The 6,000-nt window shown below is 50.8% G+C and overlaps 1 protein-coding gene across 2 annotated transcripts in view; it reads left to right on the top strand.

Moving 5' to 3' along the window:
- The first annotated feature begins 927 nt into the window (after positions 1 to 927).
- Positions 928 to 6,000, top strand: part of Kcnj5 (potassium inwardly rectifying channel subfamily J member 5) — a 30,347-nt gene continuing 25,274 nt past the window's right edge. For both annotated transcript variants that reach the window (XM_020151208.2, XM_074066367.1), the window contains exon 1: positions 928 to 1,231. The gene's annotated coding sequence lies outside the window, so the exon portion shown is untranslated. The remainder of the gene's footprint in view (positions 1,232 to 6,000) is intronic.

Genomic DNA, 6,000 nt, shown 5'->3' with positions numbered 1-6,000 from the left:
AACCCAGAGACACCTGCTGGCCCTCCCTTTGCAAGGTAAGATGGGGAGGAGTCCAAAAGACAATGCAGGGAGGTAGTGAGGCCACCCTGCCATGCCTAGGAATGGTTCAGCTACCACTTGTCTTTCGATGAAGGATGTTTTCCTGCTGTTCTTACCCCGCCACAGGTCACTGTGCTGGGGAACAAAGGGCCTAAGCAGAGAGCCAAACACAGCAGGCCATCTTCCATCTCTGGACCTTCATCTCCAGCCAGAGGATCAGACCCCCAGACTCCTATCCCAGCCACAGGAGAGAGAGCCGTCAGGGTGGGGATGCGTCGCCCAGACTGTGGCTTCCCAAGGGGATTGTCCCCACCTGCTGCGCTCCATCTCAGGAAAGGCACGGAAATTCTGCCAACCGCCCCCTCAATGGCATGGCATGGCAGAGTGACTGAGCAGCTCCTCCAAGGCTCTGAGCCAGTATTTTCTGCCCTAAGAGTTTCTTCTGTCTGCTGCACCGCACCCTCTACACTCCCGCACGCAGGTACTCACGCGTGCACGCGCACGCGGGCGTTCCCACACGTGCACGGGGCGCTCACACTCGCGCACCCGCGCGTACAGGTCTCTGCCCCGTGCACCTGCCTGGCCACAGCCCCCCAGCACCGCCAGCCTGGGTACAGCAGGGAGGTGGCTCGAACCTGGGGAGAAGGAGGGACGGTGGGCAGGGGAAGGGGACTTAGGGCTGCCTGCCTGCTCCAGCTCTCTCTGCCTTCCTGGTCCTCCTTCTGACTCCTTCCGAATTGAGCGTCCCGGGCTCACAAGCAGCCCCTGCCCCACTCCCACCCCCCTTCCCGCCCCCTCCCGCCTTCGCCTGTGGCCCTTTAAATCGCGTTATTATCCAGAGGGGGGCAGAGGGAGGAGAACCCTGGGAGACAAGAGGGAGGCGGGGAGGAGAGGAGGGATGGAAGGAGGGAGGGAAAGAGAGAGCAAGAGCGAGAGAGCGAGCGCCTCTGGCAGCTGTCTTGCTTGAGAAAGGGAGTGACCGAAGAGGCTGGCCAGTGAAGGGACAGAATGGTTCAGACGCCTCTGCCCACGGGACCCACGACAAGGGAGAAACTCTAGGCTTCGGCCACTCTGCCGGGTAATGGCTGAGGCTGGAGCGATTCCTTAAAATCCCCAAAGGCTCCCTGCACCGTCTCTAAGGGACATCCCAGAAGTTAGCATCTGCCAGACTTGGAAGCTCGGATCTCAACAAGTAAGTTGGCTTCTTTTCCTCCTCCATTTCTCCCCCCAGTACAGTGTTTCTGGAAGGCAGGATGGACACTCTGAAGGTGTGCATTACCCCAGCAGCAAGCTTTCACAGGGAAGCTGCCAGATTGGTACTGAGGGATAAGGAAAAGCTCCAGGCAGGTCCAAAGTTCAGCCAGGAAATTGGAGCTGTCCTTAGCATACAGCTGCCCTGCAGCAGGAGTCCACCCTCCAGAGGACAGGAAATATCTCTGCTGGTACTAGAGCAGGGAGACAAGGGGTGCCCCAAATCTCCCATCTTTGATTTGGGAAGCCTGGTCCCTGGGAGGAGGGCAGGAGGACACTACTCCCCTTAATAGGGCGGCAAGTTCAGGAGGGGGCAGAGAGGACCAGGGTTGGGTGGCAACTCCCTCGCCTTAGATCCTCAACTTAATCTTGCTTCTCTTTTAAGTCTGGCCAAATCGGAATACAGCCTTGTTATTTCTGCGCTCCCTGTCACCCTGGTCACTTCCTGCACACCTCCCTTCTTCTAAACATCTTCCATACTGTTCAGAAAGGCCGAAGTCGGGGTCCAAGGGAAGCAAACAGGGAAAGGGGAAAGGAGCCTTGTCCTGATCTTCTTTCTCGTTTCAAGAGATCCGGGTTACGTCTGTACCTACCTCAGACTGCTAGGCCAGGCCACTGGGAGGGGCTCTCCTGCCCCTAGGCTGTAGAGCAGACTTAGGTCAGTGCTGGCTCTTCTGACTAGGTTTGGTACCCAAAGTTCCAGAGGCCACCCCCAAAATGAGGAGGGGGAGTGGTGACAGGTATAGGCTACCCAATACCCAGGCCAGATCTGAAAGCCCCTTCAGTGATCCATGGGGATAGGGAGGCTGATCAAGTACTTTATTCTCTTTTGATCCCTTCAAAGAAGCAAAGATTACCATCCTCATTCTGCAGGTAAGAAATAGCAGCCCAGAGAGGCTGTGTAACTTGCCTGAGGTATACAGCTTATAAAGAAAGGTTCTTGCCTGGGTCTGCCTCCCAAATATACCTTATCTTCATCATAAGCATTCAAGGGCTTTCTCGTTTGCAAAGCATGTTCCCATGTGGGAAAGAGATAGTGAAAAACAGCTAGTCTTTTTGGAAGCAAGGTGCCAAGCTAGGACATGTTTCCTGAGTTAATCCAGACACTATACCTGCGAGGCAGAGCTTGAGTCTGGTTTTATAGATGAGATGGAAGCTCACAGAATTCTGAGCACCAAGTGGCTGTGCGGTTACCTTCTAAACCTTTGTCCTCTAGCTTCAAATCCAGGGTCTTAGTTCTGGCTTCCTGGATCCATTGCCTGTCCTAACATACAGCAGTAAATCCCTCAGCTTTCTGGATTCTGGCAGATGAACAGAGCAGAGCAAGTGCTGAGGCAGTTGGAGCAAAGAGCCCTAGTTGGGCTCTGACATAAAAAGCTTGTTCTGCTTCCCCAGGCTTGTAGACTATCCACCCAACCAGAAGTGCACCATTCTGCTTAGAGGCAGAAGGCATGGCCTTCAGTGGGAGTCCTGGGGTGTAGGGTGTGTGCTGTTTGGAAGCACAGCAGCCACAGAGCCACCATTGAAAGAGGGGCAGTATCACACAGAGAGCTTGCCTGCACGCTCCACACGCCCCTCAATCAGTTTTCCCTGGACTTGTTACATGGCTCTACAACAGAAAGGAGACCCAGCTCTCAGGCAGAGCCTCCCCAGAGCTGCTTTTAATAACAAGTGCTACCTAAAGGCAGCATTTCTTACTGAAGTAGCATGTCTGCATTGAGCAGAGAACAAGTGTCCTCCAGCCAGTAAACATTTCAGCTGGAGGAGGAGGCAAGGAGATAGAGAGTGCTTAGGAGATGACACACATAGCTCCCTCTCTCTAGGGCTGGCCCAAAGCAAAGCTGCCTTCTTTCATCTCATTGGGATTACCTGCACACATTGCCCTGTGGCTGCGGGCACATCCTGGACGGTGCAGAGTATATCCCAAATTTTCTCGGCCTTGCTGCCTCTGGTGCAGGCTGCATACCAAGGACCCTTTGGGGCTTTCTGTAAACACTTGACTGGGCTTATTGTCCAGAATTTGGGAGATGCCCAAGGCTTCTCTGGTCATCTGTGGTGAAGTGAACCCCACAGCAGGGAAGAAATGGCTACAGTGCCCATTCTCCAGGCCCCATTTGCTCTCAAAAATGACAGAATTCTGTGTGGTCTTCTGTGGACAAAGCTACCAGCTTGTGCATTCATGCAACTGAAAACTGTACCTACTTCTGTTTTTATTTTTAAATCAGTTTAACCTCTATTTATTGATCACCTAGCATGTGCTAGGAATAGTTTATTTTAAAGGCTTTGGAATGTAATCATTTGGGTAGGCTTTTGCATTTAGGAGAATGTTAGCAAAAGCTTACTTGGATTTTCTAAGGCAATACTGATTGGATTTCTTGGTGGTGGAGGGGGAGGGAGTTGGGGGGAAGTAGGAGGACAAAGGAGAGAAAGCAGGGGCCAGGAATCCATTAGGTAGTTCAAAGGAGCCAATTTTGGATTAAACTTTTCGCTGTGTGTGAACCATCAACTGGTCATTGGGCGCTGGCAGTGTTTCCAAGTGAGGACTTGTCATCAGAGGACTAAGACAGTTGTCAGCCATGTAGGAATTTTTCTGTGTTTTCTAAAAACAGAAGAATGGGAGTTCAGAGACAAAGGATTGTAGGGAGGCATCTGAATAAAAATACTTGAATGAAAAGGACTTGTAAAATGGCTTTCTCTGAGATAATTTTAAAGCAGAGCAGACTGAAACCCCAAAGGATGGAGTGGCTGGCCTCACTATCCAGTTCCTCCTACCTTGACATTCTGATAAGGGAGCTATTCTTGTCCACAGAGCCCAGGGTGGCAACAACCCTTGCCAAGAACTGTGTTGAGTTAAATATCAGAGCCAAACCTTTAACACATGACCCTGGAGATCCTGGCTGGGACTTAAATGTTAAGTTCTATTGTCATTCCAGACCAGAGCAGGCTGGGGGCAAAGGTCATGGAGAATCTGATCAGTTGGCATGTGGCAACAGCATTTCCTGGTCACCAAGGATCATGGTGATCAGGAGGAAGGGAGACAGTTGGTGCAAAGAGAGGAGATGAAGCTTATATCCCTACCCTATGCTCTTCACTTGGTTGCTTGGGGCTGGGTATGCTTCCCGTCCCTCACCTTCTGTCCTACTTCAGGCTCCCAGTCTTACAACCAGGGAAGTCCAATGCCATCATTCTGTATTATTTTTTATGCTCAGAAAGAAAAAGGAACAAGGGAGAGGGAAGAGCAAGAGCCAAGAAGACCTCAGTTGCTGTCTGGGGCTGACCTGGATCTATGTTTTGTTCTTTGATTCTAACCCCCCACCACCCTCCCAACCCAGACTGTGCCCCTGAGCACTTGTCATTTAATTCTAGTGGTACTGTCACCAAATGAGGGATGAGCAGTTTCCCTCAGCTTCTCAGTTTGGACACAAAATCACAGGAACTTCAGATCCACACATGAAAAGAATTTGAAGGTGTCTTACAAGGTGGAAGTTTTAGCAAGGATTTATTTTAATATAACAGGATAAAAGGGAGAAATGGGGAAAGAAAAAGGAGAAACATTTCCTGCTCCCCATGTAGGAAATGGGAATAAAGACTCAAAATGGTGAGTTTTTTTATACTTCCTGAGCTGGTAGAATATACGTGGTCACTGGTCAGTAGTCAAGCAACCCCTAATCATAAGACACTGGTTCTAGGTGGCCACATGGAGGCTCATTGTTACGGTAAAACATGGAGATGTGATCTAGGCCTACCCAAAACACAGGGCCCATAGGTGAGTTTCAGGACTTCTCTTTGCCAGGCATGCCTTCTAATTTTGTCTCTTTACCCATAAGTGGAAGAGTTTGCAGCTTCTTAATATCTGAAAGAAGAAAGCAGATACAGATAGCCCCTTCATGTCTTCCTATCCGTATAACTAAACATCTAAAAAGTGGTGGGAGGAGAACTTGCTCCTCTGATTTTTTCAGTTTTTACTTCCTGGTTGTACTGTCTGAGTCTGGCCCTTTTGTTTTTGGCGGGAATGGGGTTTGAACTCAGGACCTTGTGCTTGCTAGGCAGGCACTCTACCACTTGAGCCATGCCTCCCAGCCCAAGTCTGGCTCTTTTACGAGTTATTCATTTTAATCTCCCTGTCTCTTCATCTATCCTGCCTCAGGAGAGCAATGAGCATGAGGTTCTGCCTCTAGTCCAGAAAGGTTACCATCTCTAGGGCTAACACAAGCCATGTGTGTCCAGGCCTCAGGGAACCTTACAAAGGAAGGTTGCCATGTCAGCCAGCAACCTCACTGGACACCAGGATAAGAAGGCCTCTCTGGCCCAAGCCAGGTGGCCTCGGTTGCTTTGCAGAGTGCCCTTTGTCAGATGAACTTGAAAACTCACTCATATCCCTTCAAAAATATGTGTGGAGTCCTGCCTCGTACAGGCATCTGAGACAGAAGGTCATTTGCACACCACACCTGTCTCACCTTGGGGGAGGTGGGAGAGACAGACAAGTCCAGGAGTAAGTTACAGTCTAGGTGGTAAGTGCCCCTAGAGAGATGCACAGAGAGCCAAGACAGGCAGGGCTGGTTTTGCCAGGAGGCAACAAGCAAAGGCTTCCACCCAGCCTTGCAAAACAGATCTGTTGGTGACCAGGTGGAGGCCACTCAAGAAGTGGCTTGGAGAGGAGACAGCACAGTTTAGACACAAGGGAGGTGGGAGGGAGGCTGGAAGAGCAAA

The sequence above is a fragment of the Castor canadensis genome, chromosome 2 (genome assembly GCF_047511655.1).
Source record: "Castor canadensis chromosome 2, mCasCan1.hap1v2, whole genome shotgun sequence".
Taxonomy (NCBI): domain Eukaryota; kingdom Metazoa; phylum Chordata; class Mammalia; order Rodentia; family Castoridae; genus Castor; species Castor canadensis.
The sequence above is the reverse complement of the archived record's forward strand: the minus strand, read 5'-3'. Positions and strand labels throughout refer to the sequence as shown.